Source organism: Amblyomma americanum, chromosome 11, assembly GCF_052857255.1.
Source record: "Amblyomma americanum isolate KBUSLIRL-KWMA chromosome 11, ASM5285725v1, whole genome shotgun sequence".
Classification (NCBI taxonomy): domain Eukaryota; kingdom Metazoa; phylum Arthropoda; class Arachnida; order Ixodida; family Ixodidae; genus Amblyomma; species Amblyomma americanum.
In genome coordinates, this window is record NC_135507.1 from 133,423,860 (window position 1) to 133,439,263 (window position 15,404).

Here is a 15,404-nt window from a genome sequence, read left to right on the forward strand (position 1 = left end):
CTGCAAAAGCAGTAGCGGAGGCTGGACAATGTTGCTTGCCAGCCAAGTGCCGTGCCCTCTGAAGCAGCGGCCGCTTCGATGCTTCTCATGTGCAGCATTCAGAAATGGCGTCGCAGATGACATACGGTAATCGAATGTAAGGCATTCCAGGTTATCATTGTCACGAGGAACTCGGAAGAAGGCCAGTCGTTGACAGCTGCTGGTTGTTGTAGCGGTGAAAATCCACGGAAAATCTGCAAAAGCAGTAGCGGAGGCTAGACAATGTTGCTTCCCAGCCAAGGGCCGTGCCCTCTGAAGCAGTGATCGCTTCGATGCTTCTTATGTGCAGCATTCAGAAATGACGTCGCAGATGACATACGGTTATCGAATGTAAGGCATTCCACGTTATCATTGTCATGAGGAACTCGGAAGAAGGCCAGTCGTTGACAGTTGCTGGTTGTTGTAGCGGTGAAAATCCAGGAAAATCTGTAAAAGCAGTAGCGGAGACTAGGCAATGTTGCTTGCCAGCCAAGTGCCGCGCCCTCTGAAGCAGTGGTCGCTTCGATAATTCTTATGTACAGCATTCAGAAATCACGTCGCAGATGACATACGGTAATCGAATCTAAAGCATTTCACGGTATCATATTCACGAGGAATTCGGAAGAAGGCCAGTCGTTGACAGTTGTTGGTTGTTATAGCGGTGAAAATACACGGAAAATCTGCAAAAGCATTAGCGGAGGATAGACAATGTTGCTTGCCAGCCAAGTACCGTGCCCTCTGAAGCAGTGGTCGCTTCGATGCTTATTATGTACAGCAATCAGAGATGACGTCGCAGATGACATACGGTAATCGAGCGTAAGGCATTCCACGTTACCATTGTCACGAGGCCCTATTAAGAAGGCCAGTCGTTGACAGTTGCTGGTTTTTGTAGCAGTGAAAATCCACAGCAAAATCTGCAAAAGCAGTAGTGGATGCTTAGACATGTTGCTTGCTAGCCAAGTGCCTTGCTCTCTGAAGCAGTGGTCGCTGCGATGCTCCTTGTGTACAGCAATTAGAGATGACGTCGAAGATGATATACTGTAATCGAATGTAAGGCATTTCACGGTATCATTGCCACGAGGAACTCGGAAGAAGGCCAGTCGTTGACAGTTGCTGGTTGTTGTAGCGGTGAAAATCCACGGAAAATCTGCAAAAGCAGTAGCGGAGGCTAGACAATGTTGCTTGCCAGCCAAGTACCGTGCCCTCTGAAGCAGTGGTTGCTTCGATGCTTCTTATGTACAGCATTCAGAAATGACGTTGCAGATGAGATACAGTGGCTGGTTGTTGTAGCGGCGAAAATGCACGGAAAATCTGCAAAAGCAGTAGCGGAGGCTAGACAATGTTGCTTGCCAGCCAAGTGCCGTGCCCTCTGAAGCAGTGGTTGCTTCGATGCTTCTTATGTACAGCATTGAGAATTGACGTCGCAGATGAGATACGGTAATCGAATGTAGGGCATTTCACAGTATCATTGTCACGAGGAACTCGGAAGAAGGCCAGTCGTTGACAGTTGTTGGTTGTTATAGCGGTGAAAATACACGGAAAATCTGCAAAAGCAGTAGCGGAGGCTAGACACTGTTGCTTGCCAGCCAAGTGCCGTGCCCTCTGAAGCAGTGGTTGCTTCGATGCTTCTTATGTACAGCATTGAGAATTGACGTCGCAGATGAGATACGGTAATCGAATGTAGGGCATTTCACAGTATCATTATCACGAGGAACTCGGAAGAAGGCCACTCGTTGACCGTTGCTGGTTGTTTTAGCGGTGAAAATCCACGGCAAGATCTTCAGGAGCAGTAGCGGAGGATAGACAATGTTGCTTGCCAGCCAAGTGCCGTGCCCTCTGAAGCAGTGGCTGCTTGGATGCTTCTTATGTACAGCATTCAGAATTGACGTCGCAGATGAGATACGGTAATCGAACGTAAGGCATTTCACGGTATCATTGTCACGAGGAACTCGGAAGAAGGCCAGTCGTTGACAGTTGTTGGTTGTTATAGCGGTGAAAATACACGGAAAATCTGCAAAAGCAGTAGCGGAGGATGGACAATGTTGCTTGGCAGCCAAGGGCCGTGCCCTCTGAAGCAGTGGTCGCTTCGATGCTTCTTATGTACAGCAATCAGAGATGACATCGCAGATGACATACGGTAATCGAGCGTAAGGCATTCCACGTTACCATTGTCACGAGGCACTAGGAAGAAGGCCAGTCGTTGACAGTTGCTGCTTTTGTAGCAGTGAAAGTCCGCGGCGAAATCTGCAAAAGCAGTAGTAGATGCTTAGGCATGTTGCTTGCTAGCCAAGTGCCTTGCCCTCTGAAGCAGTGGTCGCTGCGATGCTCCTTATGTACAGCAATCCGAGATGACGTTGAAGATGATATACTGTAATCGAATGTTAGGCATTTCACGGTATCATTGCCACGAGGAACTCGGAAGAAGGCCAGTCGTTGACAGTTGCTGGTTGTTGTAGCGGTGAAAATCTACGGAAAATCGGCAAAAGCAGTAGCGGAGGCTAGACAATGTTGCTTGCCAGCCAAGTGCCGTGCCTTTTGAAGCAGTGGTCGCTTCGATGCTTCTTATGTACAGCAATCAGAGATGACGTCGCAGATGACATACGGTAATCGAGCGTAAGGCATTCCACGTTACCATTGTCACGAGGCACTAGGAAGAAGGCCAGTCGTTGACGGTTGCTGGTTTTTGTAGCAGTGAAAATCCGCGGCAAAATCAAAAGCAGTAGTGGATGCTTAGACATGTTGCTTGCTAGCCAAGTGCCTTGCTCTCTGAAGCAGTGGTCGCTGCGATGCTCCTTATGTACAGCAATCCGTGATGACGTCGAAGATGATATACTGTAATCGAATGTAAGGCATTTCACGGTATCATTGCAACGAGGAACTCGGAAGAAGGCCAGTCGCTGACAGTTGCTGCTTGTTGTAGCGGTGAAAATCCACGGAAAATCTGCAAAAGCAGTAGCGGGAGCTAGACAATGTTGCTTGCCAGCCAAGTGCCGTGCCCTCTGAAGCAGTGGTTGCTTCGATGCTTCTTATGAACAGCATTCAGAAATGACGTCGCAGATGACATACGGTAATCGATTGTAAAGCATTCCACGTTCTCATAGCCTCGAGGAACTCGGGAGAAGGCCAGTTGTTGACAGTTTCTGGTTGTTGTAGCGGTAAAAATCCATGAAAAATCTGCAAAAGCAGTAGCGGAGGCTAGACAATGTTGCTTGCCAGCCAAGTGCCGTGCCCTCTGAAGCAGTGATTGCTTCGATGCTTCTTATGTACAGCATTCAGAAATGACGTCGCAGATGACATACGGTAATCGAATGTAAGGCATTCCACGTTATCATTGTCACGAGGAACTCGGAAGAAGGCCAGTCGTTGAGAGTTGTTGGTTGTTATAGCGGTGAAAATACACGGAAAATCTGCAAAAGCAGTAGCGGAGGATGGACAATGTTGCTTGGCAGCCAAGGGCCGTGCCCTCTGAAGCAGTGGTCGCTTCGATGCTTCTTATGTACAGCAATCAGAGATAACATCGCAGATGACTTACGGTAATCGAGCGTAAGGCATTCCACGTTACCATTGTCACGAGGCACTAGGAAGAAGGCCAGTCGTTGACAGTTGCTGCTGTTGTAGCAGTGAAAATCCGCGGCAAAATCTGCAAAAGCAGTAGTGGATGCTTAGACATGTTGCTTGCTAGCCAAGTGCCTTGCCCTCTGAAGCAGTGGTCGCTGCGATGCTCCTTATGTACAGCAATCCGAGATGACGTCGAAGATGATATACTGTAATCGAATGTTAGGCATTTCACGGTATCATTGCCACGAGGAACTCGGAAGAAGGCCAGTCGTTGACAGTTGCTGGTTGTTGTAGCGGTGAAAATCTACGGAAAATCTGCAAAAGCAGTAGCGTAGGCTAGACAATGTTGCTTGCCAGCCAAGAGCCGTGCATTCTGAAGCAGTGGTCGCTTCGATGCTTCTTATGTGCAGCATTCAGAAATGACGTCACAGATGACATACGGTAAAGGAATGTAAGGCATTCCACGTTATTATTGCCTCGAGGAACTCGTAAGAAGGCCAGTCGTTGACAGTTGCTGGTTGTTGTAGTGGTGAAAATCCACGGAAAATCTGCAAAAGTAGTAGCGGAGGCTAGACAATGTTGCTTGCCAGCCAAGTGCCGTGCCCTCTGAAGCAGTGGTCGCTTCGATGCTTCTTATGTACAGCATTCAGAAATGATGTCGCAGATGAGATACAGTTGCTGGTTGTTATAGCGGTGAAAATCCACGGAAAATCTGCAAAAGCAGTAGCGGAGGCTAGACAATGTTGCTTGCCAGCCAATTGCCGTGCCCTTTGAAGCAGTGGTTGCTTCGATGCTTCTTATGTACAGCATTCAGAAATGACGTTGCAGATGAGATACAGTTGCTGGTTTTTGTAGCGGTGAAAATGCACGGAAAATCTGCAAAAGCAGTAGCGGAGGCTGGGCAATGTTGCTTGCCAGCCAAGTGCCGTGCCCTCTGAAGCAGCGGTCGCTTCGATGCTTCTTATGTACAGCATTCAGAAATGAGGTCACAGATGACATACGGTAATCGAATGTAAGGCATATCACGGTATCATTGCCACGAGGAACTCGGAAGAAGGCCAGTCGTTGACAGTTGCTGGTTGTTGTAGCGGTGAAAATGCACGGAAAATCTGCAAAAGCAGTAGCGGAGGCTGGACAATGTTGCTTGCCAGCCAAGTGCCGTGCCCTCTGAAGCAGCGGCCGCTTCGATGCTTCTTATGCGCAGCATTCAGAAATGACGTCGCAGATGACATACGGTAATCGAATGTAAGGCATTCCAGGTTATCATTGTCACGAGGAACTCGGAAGAAGGCCAGTCGTTGACAGCTACTGGTTGTTGTAGCGGTGAAAATCCAGGAAAATCTGTAAAAGCAGTAGCGGAGACTAGGCAATGTTGCTTGCCAGCCAAGTGCCGCGCCCTCTGAAGCAGTGGTCGCTTCGATAATTCTTATGTACAGCATTCAGAAATCACGTCGCAGATGACATACGGTAATCGAATCTAAAGCATTTCACGGTATCATATTCACGAGGAATTCGGAAGAAGGCTAGTCGTTGACAGTTGTTGGTTGTTATAGCGGTGAAAATACACGGAAAATCTGCAAAAGCATTAGCGGAGGATAGACAATGTTGCTTGCTAGCCAAGGGTCGTGCCCTCTGAAGCAGTGGTCGCTTCGATGCTTATTATGTACAGCAATCAGAGATGACGTCGCAGATGACATACGGTAATCGAGCGTAAGGCATCCCACGTTACCATTGTCACGAGGCCCTATTAAGAAGGCCAGTCGTTGACAGTTGCTGGTTTTTGTAGCAGTGCAAATCCAAGGCAAAATCTGCAAAAGCAGTAGTGGATGCTTAGACATGTTGCTTGCTAGCCAAGTGCCTTGCCCTCTGAAGCAGTGGTCGCTGCGATGCTCCTTATGTACAGCAATCAGAGATGACGTCGAAGATGATATACTGTAATCGAATGTAAGGCATTTCACGGTATCATTGCAACGAGGAACTCGGAAGAAGGCCAGTCGCTGACAGTTGCTGCTTGTTGTAGCGGTGAAAATCCACGGAAAATCTGCAAAAGCAGTAGCGGGAGCTAGACAATGTTGCTTGCCAGCCAAGTGCCGTGCCCTCTGAAGCAGTGGTTGCTTCGATGCTTCTTATGAACAGCATTCAGAAATGACGTTGCAGATGAGATACAGTTGCTGGTTGTTGTAGCGGTGAAAATGCACGGAAAATCTGCAAAAGCAGTAGCGGAGGCTAGACACTGTTGCTTGCCAGCCAAGTGCCGTGCCCTCTGAAGCAGTGGTTGCTTCGATGCTTCTTATGTACAGCATTGAGAATTGACGTCGCAGATGAGATACGGTAATCGAATGTAGGGCATTTCACAGTATCATTATCACGAGGAACTCGGAAGAAGGCCACTCGTTGACCGTTGCTGGTTGTTTTAGCGGTGAAAATCCACGGCAAGATCTTCAGGAGCAGTAGCGGAGGATAGACAATGTTGCTTGCCAGCCAAGTGCCGTGCCCTCTGAAGCAGTGGCTGCTTGGATGCTTCTTATGTACAGCATTCAGAATTGACGTCGCAGATGAGATACGGTAATCGAACGTAAGGCATTTCACGGTATCATTGTCACGAGGAACTCGGAAGAAGGCCAGTCGTTGACCGTTGCTGGTTGTTGTAGCGGTGAAAATCCACGGAAAATCTGCAAAAGCAGTAGCGGAGTCTGGACAATGTTGCTTGGCAGCCAAGTGCCGTGCACTCTGAAGCAGTGGTCGCTTCGGTGCTTCTTATGTACAGCATTCAGAAATGAGGTCGCAGATGACATACGGTAATCGAATGTAAGCCATTTCACGGTATCATTGCCACGAGGAACTCGGAAGAAGGCCAGTCGTTGACAGTTGCTGGTTGTTGTAGCGGTGAAAATCCACGGAAAATCTGGAAAAGAAGTAGCGGAGGCTAGACAATGTTGTTTGCCAGCCAAGGGCCGTTCCCTCTGAAGCAGTAATCGCTTCGATGTTCCTTATGTACAGCATTCAGAATTGACGTCGCAGATGAGATACGGTAATCGAATGTAAGGAATTTCACGGTATCATTGTCACGAGGAACTCGGAAGAAAGAAACTCGTTGACCGTTGCTGGTTGTTGTAGCGGTGAAAATCCACGGCAAGATCTTCAAGAGCAGTAGCGGAGGATAGACAATGTTGCTTGCCAGCCAAGTGCCGTGCCCTCTGAAGCATTGGTCGCTTCGATGCTTCTTATGTACAGCATTCAGAAATGAAGTCGCAGATGACATACGGTAATCGAATGTAAGGCATTTCACGGTATCATTGTCACGAGGAATTCGGAAGAAGGCCAGTCGTTGACAGTTGCTGGTTGTTGTAGCGGTTAAAATCCACGGAAAATCTGCAAAAGCAGTAGCGGAGGCTAGACAATGTTGCTTGCCAGCCAAGTGCCGTGCCTTTTGAAGCAGTGGTCGCTTCGATGCTTCTTATGTGCAGCATTCAGAAATGACGTCGCAGATGACATACGGTAATCGAATGTAAGGCATTCCACGTTATCATTGTCACGAGGAACTCGGAAGAAGGCTAGTCGTTGACAGTTGCTGGCTGTTGTAGGGGTGAAAATCCACGGAAAATCTGCAAAAGCAGTAGCGGAGGCTAGACAATGTTGCTTAACAGCCAAGTGCCGTGCCCTTTGAAGCAGTGGTCGCTTCGATGCTTCTTATGTGCAGCATTCAGAAATGACGTCGCAGATGACATACGGTAATCGAATGTAAGGCATTCCACGTTATTATTGTCACGAGGAACTCGGAAGAAGGCCAGTCGTTGACAGTTGTTGGTTGTTATAGCGGTGAAAATACACGGAAAATCTGCAAAAGCAGTAGCGGAGGATGGACAATGTTGCTTGGCAGCCAAGGGCCGTGCCCTCTGAAGCAGTGGTCGCTTCGATGCTTCTTATGTACAGCAATCAGAGATGACGTCGCAGATGACATACGGTAATCGAGCGTAAGGCATTCCACGTTACCATTGTCACGAGGCACTAGGAAGAAGGCCAGTCGTTGACGGTTGCTGGTTTTTGTAGCAGTGAAAATCCGCGGCAAAATCAAAAGCAGTAGTGGATGCTTAGACATGTTGCTTGCTAGCCAAGTGCCTTGCTCTCTGAAGCAGTGGTCGCTGCGATGCTCCTTATGTACAGCAATCCGAGATGACGTCGAAGATGATATACTGTAATCGAATGTAAGGCATTTCACGGTATCATTGCCACGAGGAACTCGGAAGAAGGCCTGTCGTTGACAGTTGCTGGTTGTTGTAGCGGTGAAAATCCACGGAAAGTCTGCAAAAGCAGTAGCGGAGGCTAGACAATGTTGCTTGGCAGCCAAGGGCCGTGCCCTCTGAAGCAGTCTTCGCTTCGATGCTTCTTATGTACAGCAATCAGAGATGACATCGCAGATGACATACGGTAATCGAGCGTAAGGCATTCCAGGTTACCATTGTCACGAGGCACTAGGAAGAAGGCCAGTCGTTGACAGTTGCTGCTGTTGTAGCAGTGAAAATCCGCGGCAAAATCTGCAAAAGCAGTAGTGGATGCTTAGACATGTTGCTTGCTAGCCAAGTGCCTTGCCCTCTGAAGCAGTGGTCGCTGCGATGCTCCTTATGTACAGCAATCCGAGATGACGTCGAAGATGATATACTGTAATCGAATGTTAGGCATTTCACGGTATCATTGCCACGAGGAACTCGGAAGAAGGCCAGTCGTTGACAGTTGCTGGTTGTTGTAGCGGTGAAAATCTACGGAAAATCTGCAAACGCAGTAGCGTAGGCTAGACAATGTTGCTTGCCAGCCAAGAGCCGTGCATTCTGAAGCAGTGGTCGCTTCGATGCTTCTTATGTACAGCATTCAGAAATGACGTCACAGATGACATTCGGTAAAGGAATGTAAGGCATTCCACGTTATTATTTCCTCGAGGAACTCGTAAGAAGGCCAGTCGTTGACAGTTGCTGGTTGTTGTAGTGGTGAAAATCCACGGAAAATCTGCAAAAGTAGTAGCGGAGGCTAGACAATGTTGCTTGCCAGCCAAGTGCCGTGCCCTCTGAAGCAGTGGTCGCTTCGATGCTTCTTATGTACAGCATTCAGAAATGATGTCGCAGATGAGATACAGTTGCTGGTTGTTGTAGCGGTGAAAATCCACGGAAAATCTGCAAAAGCAGTAGCGGAGGCTAGACAATGCTGCTTGCCAGGCAAGTGCCGTGCCTTTTGAAGCAGTGGTCGCTTCGATGCTTCTTATGTACAGCAATCAGAGATGACGTCGCAGATGACATACGGTAATCGAGCGTAAGGCATTCCACGTTACCATTGTCACGAGGCACTAGGAAGAAGGCCAGTCGTTGACGGTTGCTGGTTTTTGTAGCAGTGAAAATCCGCGGCAAAATCAAAAGCAGTAGTGGATGCTTAGACATGTTGCTTGCTAGCCAAGTGCCTTGCTCTCTGAAGCAGTGGTCGCTGCGATGCTCCTTATGTACAGCAATCCGTGATGACGTCGAAGATGATATACTGTAATCGAATGTAAGGCATTTCACGGTATCATTGCAACGAGGAACTCGGAAGAAGGCCAGTCGCTGACAGTTGCTGCTTGTTGTAGCGGTGAAAATCCACGGAAAATCTGCAAAAGCAGTAGCGGGAGCTAGACAATGTTGCTTGCCAGCCAAGTGCCGTGCCCTCTGAAGCAGTGGTTGCTTCGATGCTTCTTATGAACAGCATTCAGAAATGACGTCGCAGATGACATACGGTAATCGATTGTAAAGCATTCCACGTTCTCATAGCCTCGAGGAACTCGGGAGAAGGCCAGTTGTTGACAGTTTCTGGTTGTTGTAGCGGTAAAAATCCATGAAAAATCTGCAAAAGCAGTAGCGGAGGCTAGACAATGTTGCTTGCCAGCCAAGTGCCGTGCCCTCTGAAGCAGTGATTGCTTCGATGCTTCTTATGTACAGCATTCAGAAATGACGTCGCAGATGACATACGGTAATCGAATGTAAGGCATTCCACGTTATCATTGTCACGAGGAACTCGGAAGAAGGCCAGTCGTTGAGAGTTGTTGGTTGTTATAGCGGTGAAAATACACGGAAAATCTGCAAAAGCAGTAGCGGAGGATGGACAATGTTGCTTGGCAGCCAAGGGCCGTGCCCTCTGAAGCAGTGGTCGCTTCGATGCTTCTTATGTACAGCAATCAGAGATAACATCGCAGATGACTTACGGTAATCGAGCGTAAGGCATTCCACGTTACCATTGTCACGAGGCACTAGGAAGAAGGCCAGTCGTTGACAGTTGCTGCTGTTGTAGCAGTGAAAATCCGCGGCAAAATCTGCAAAAGCAGTAGTGGATGCTTAGACATGTTGCTTGCTAGCCAAGTGCCTTGCCCTCTGAAGCAGTGGTCGCTGCGATGCTCCTTATGTACAGCAATCCGAGATGACGTCGAAGATGATATACTGTAATCGAATGTTAGGCATTTCACGGTATCATTGCCACGAGGAACTCGGAAGAAGGCCAGTCGTTGACAGTTGCTGGTTGTTGTAGCGGTGAAAATCTACGGAAAATCTGCAAAAGCAGTAGCGTAGGCTAGACAATGTTGCTTGCCAGCCAAGAGCCGTGCATTCTGAAGCAGTGGTCGCTTCGATGCTTCTTATGTGCAGCATTCAGAAATGACGTCACAGATGACATACGGTAAAGGAATGTAAGGCATTCCACGTTATTATTGCCTCGAGGAACTCGTAAGAAGGCCAGTCGTTGACAGTTGCTGGTTGTTGTAGTGGTGAAAATCCACGGAAAATCTGCAAAAGTAGTAGCGGAGGCTAGACAATGTTGCTTGCCAGCCAAGTGCCGTGCCCTCTGAAGCAGTGGTCGCTTCGATGCTTCTTATGTACAGCATTCAGAAATGATGTCGCAGATGAGATACAGTTGCTGGTTGTTATAGCGGTGAAAATCCACGGAAAATCTGCAAAAGCAGTAGCGGAGGCTAGACAATGTTGCTTGCCAGCCAATTGCCGTGCCCTTTGAAGCAGTGGTTGCTTCGATGCTTCTTATGTACAGCATTCAGAAATGACGTTGCAGATGAGATACAGTTGCTGGTTTTTGTAGCGGTGAAAATGCACGGAAAATCTGCAAAAGCAGTAGCGGAGGCTGGGCAATGTTGCTTGCCAGCCAAGTGCCGTGCCCTCTGAAGCAGCGGTCGCTTCGATGCTTCTTATGTACAGCATTCAGAAATGAGGTCACAGATGACATACGGTAATCGAATGTAAGGCATATCACGGTATCATTGCCACGAGGAACTCGGAAGAAGGCCAGTCGTTGACAGTTGCTGGTTGTTGTAGCGGTGAAAATGCACGGAAAATCTGCAAAAGCAGTAGCGGAGGCTGGACAATGTTGCTTGCCAGCCAAGTGCCGTGCCCTCTGAAGCAGCGGCCGCTTCGATGCTTCTTATGCGCAGCATTCAGAAATGACGTCGCAGATGACATACGGTAATCGAATGTAAGGCATTCCAGGTTATCATTGTCACGAGGAACTCGGAAGAAGGCCAGTCGTTGACAGCTACTGGTTGTTGTAGCGGTGAAAATCCAGGAAAATCTGTAAAAGCAGTAGCGGAGACTAGGCAATGTTGCTTGCCAGCCAAGTGCCGCGCCCTCTGAAGCAGTGGTCGCTTCGATAATTCTTATGTACAGCATTCAGAAATCACGTCGCAGATGACATACGGTAATCGAATCTAAAGCATTTCACGGTATCATATTCACGAGGAATTCGGAAGAAGGCTAGTCGTTGACAGTTGTTGGTTGTTATAGCGGTGAAAATACACGGAAAATCTGCAAAAGCATTAGCGGAGGATAGACAATGTTGCTTGCTAGCCAAGGGTCGTGCCCTCTGAAGCAGTGGTCGCTTCGATGCTTATTATGTACAGCAATCAGAGATGACGTCGCAGATGACATACGGTAATCGAGCGTAAGGCATCCCACGTTACCATTGTCACGAGGCCCTATTAAGAAGGCCAGTCGTTGACAGTTGCTGGTTTTTGTAGCAGTGCAAATCCAAGGCAAAATCTGCAAAAGCAGTAGTGGATGCTTAGACATGTTGCTTGCTAGCCAAGTGCCTTGCCCTCTGAAGCAGTGGTCGCTGCGATGCTCCTTATGTACAGCAATCAGAGATGACGTCGAAGATGATATACTGTAATCGAATGTAAGGCATTTCACGGTATCATTGCAACGAGGAACTCGGAAGAAGGCCAGTCGCTGACAGTTGCTGCTTGTTGTAGCGGTGAAAATCCACGGAAAATCTGCAAAAGCAGTAGCGGGAGCTAGACAATGTTGCTTGCCAGCCAAGTGCCGTGCCCTCTGAAGCAGTGGTTGCTTCGATGCTTCTTATGAACAGCATTCAGAAATGACGTTGCAGATGAGATACAGTTGCTGGTTGTTGTAGCGGTGAAAATGCACGGAAAATCTGCAAAAGCAGTAGCGGAGGCTAGACACTGTTGCTTGCCAGCCAAGTGCCGTGCCCTCTGAAGCAGTGGTTGCTTCGATGCTTCTTATGTACAGCATTGAGAATTGACGTCGCAGATGAGATACGGTAATCGAATGTAGGGCATTTCACAGTATCATTATCACGAGGAACTCGGAAGAAGGCCACTCGTTGACCGTTGCTGGTTGTTTTAGCGGTGAAAATCCACGGCAAGATCTTCAGGAGCAGTAGCGGAGGATAGACAATGTTGCTTGCCAGCCAAGTGCCGTGCCCTCTGAAGCAGTGGCTGCTTGGATGCTTCTTATGTACAGCATTCAGAATTGACGTCGCAGATGAGATACGGTAATCGAACGTAAGGCATTTCACGGTATCATTGTCACGAGGAACTCGGAAGAAGGCCAGTCGTTGACCGTTGCTGGTTGTTGTAGCGGTGAAAATCCACGGAAAATCTGCAAAAGCAGTAGCGGAGTCTGGACAATGTTGCTTGGCAGCCAAGTGCCGTGCACTCTGAAGCAGTGGTCGCTTCGGTGCTTCTTATGTACAGCATTCAGAAATGAGGTCGCAGATGACATACGGTAATCGAATGTAAGCCATTTCACGGTATCATTGCCACGAGGAACTCGGAAGAAGGCCAGTCGTTGACAGTTGCTGGTTGTTGTAGCGGTGAAAATCCACGGAAAATCTGGAAAAGAAGTAGCGGAGGCTAGACAATGTTGTTTGCCAGCCAAGGGCCGTTCCCTCTGAAGCAGTAATCGCTTCGATGTTCCTTATGTACAGCATTCAGAATTGACGTCGCAGATGAGATACGGTAATCGAATGTAAGGAATTTCACGGTATCATTGTCACGAGGAACTCGGAAGAAAGAAACTCGTTGACCGTTGCTGGTTGTTGTAGCGGTGAAAATCCACGGCAAGATCTTCAAGAGCAGTAGCGGAGGATAGACAATGTTGCTTGCCAGCCAAGTGCCGTGCCCTCTGAAGCATTGGTCGCTTCGATGCTTCTTATGTACAGCATTCAGAAATGAAGTCGCAGATGACATACGGTAATCGAATGTAAGGCATTTCACGGTATCATTGTCACGAGGAATTCGGAAGAAGGCCAGTCGTTGACAGTTGCTGGTTGTTGTAGCGGTTAAAATCCACGGAAAATCTGCAAAAGCAGTAGCGGAGGCTAGACAATGTTGCTTGCCAGCCAAGTGCCGTGCCTTTTGAAGCAGTGGTCGCTTCGATGCTTCTTATGTGCAGCATTCAGAAATGACGTCGCAGATGACATACGGTAATCGAATGTAAGGCATTCCACGTTATCATTGTCACGAGGAACTCGGAAGAAGGCTAGTCGTTGACAGTTGCTGGCTGTTGTAGGGGTGAAAATCCACGGAAAATCTGCAAAAGCAGTAGCGGAGGCTAGACAATGTTGCTTAACAGCCAAGTGCCGTGCCCTTTGAAGCAGTGGTCGCTTCGATGCTTCTTATGTGCAGCATTCAGAAATGACGTCGCAGATGACATACGGTAATCGAATGTAAGGCATTCCACGTTATTATTGTCACGAGGAACTCGGAAGAAGGCCAGTCGTTGACAGTTGTTGGTTGTTATAGCGGTGAAAATACACGGAAAATCTGCAAAAGCAGTAGCGGAGGATGGACAATGTTGCTTGGCAGCCAAGGGCCGTGCCCTCTGAAGCAGTGGTCGCTTCGATGCTTCTTATGTACAGCAATCAGAGATGACGTCGCAGATGACATACGGTAATCGAGCGTAAGGCATTCCACGTTACCATTGTCACGAGGCACTAGGAAGAAGGCCAGTCGTTGACGGTTGCTGGTTTTTGTAGCAGTGAAAATCCGCGGCAAAATCAAAAGCAGTAGTGGATGCTTAGACATGTTGCTTGCTAGCCAAGTGCCTTGCTCTCTGAAGCAGTGGTCGCTGCGATGCTCCTTATGTACAGCAATCCGAGATGACGTCGAAGATGATATACTGTAATCGAATGTAAGGCATTTCACGGTATCATTGCCACGAGGAACTCGGAAGAAGGCCTGTCGTTGACAGTTGCTGGTTGTTGTAGCGGTGAAAATCCACGGAAAGTCTGCAAAAGCAGTAGCGGAGGCTAGACAATGTTGCTTGGCAGCCAAGGGCCGTGCCCTCTGAAGCAGTGGTCGCTTCGATGCTTCTTATGTACAGCAATCAGAGATGACATCGCAGATGACATACGGTAATCGAGCGTAAGGCATTCCAGGTTACCATTGTCACGAGGCACTAGGAAGAAGGCCAGTCGTTGACAGTTGCTGCTGTTGTAGCAGTGAAAATCCGCGGCAAAATCTGCAAAAGCAGTAGTGGATGCTTAGACATGTTGCTTGCTAGCCAAGTGCCTTGCCCTCTGAAGCAGTGGTCGCTGCGATGCTCCTTATGTACAGCAATCCGAGATGACGTCGAAGATGATATACTGTAATCGAATGTTAGGCATTTCACGGTATCATTGCCACGAGGAACTCGGAAGAAGGCCAGTCGTTGACAGTTGCTGGTTGTTGTAGCGGTGAAAATCTACGGAAAATCTGCAAACGCAGTAGCGTAGGCTAGACAATGTTGCTTGCCAGCCAAGAGCCGTGCATTCTGAAGCAGTGGTCGCTTCGATGCTTCTTATGTACAGCATTCAGAAATGACGTCACAGATGACATTCGGTAAAGGAATGTAAGGCATTCCACGTTATTATTTCCTCGAGGAACTCGTAAGAAGGCCAGTCGTTGACAGTTGCTGGTTGTTGTAGTGGTGAAAATCCACGGAAAATCTGCAAAAGTAGTAGCGGAGGCTAGACAATGTTGCTTGCCAGCCAAGTGCCGTGCCCTCTGAAGCAGTGGTCGCTTCGATGCTTCTTATGTACAGCATTCAGAAATGATGTCGCAGATGAGATACAGTTGCTGGTTGTTGTAGCGGTGAAAATCCACGGAAAATCTGCAAAAGCAGTAGCGGAGGCTAGACAATGCTGCTTGCCAGGCAATTGCCGTGCCCTTTGAAGCAGTGGTTGCTTCGATGCTTGTTATGTACAGCATTCAGAAATGACGTTGCAGATGAGATACAGTTGCTGGTTTTTGTAGCGGTGAAAATGCACGGAAAATCTGCAAAAGCAGTAGCGGAGGCTGGGCAATGTTGCTTGCCAGCCAAGTGCCGTGCCCTCTGAAGCAGCGGTCGCTTCGATGCTTCTTATGTACAGCATTCAGAAATGAGGTCACAGATGACATACGGTAATCGAATGTAAGGCATATCACGGTATCATTGCCACGAGGAACTCGGAAGAAGGCCCGTCGTTGACAGTTGCTGGTTGTTGTAGCGGTGAAAATGCACGGAAAATCTGCAAAAGCAGTAGCGGAG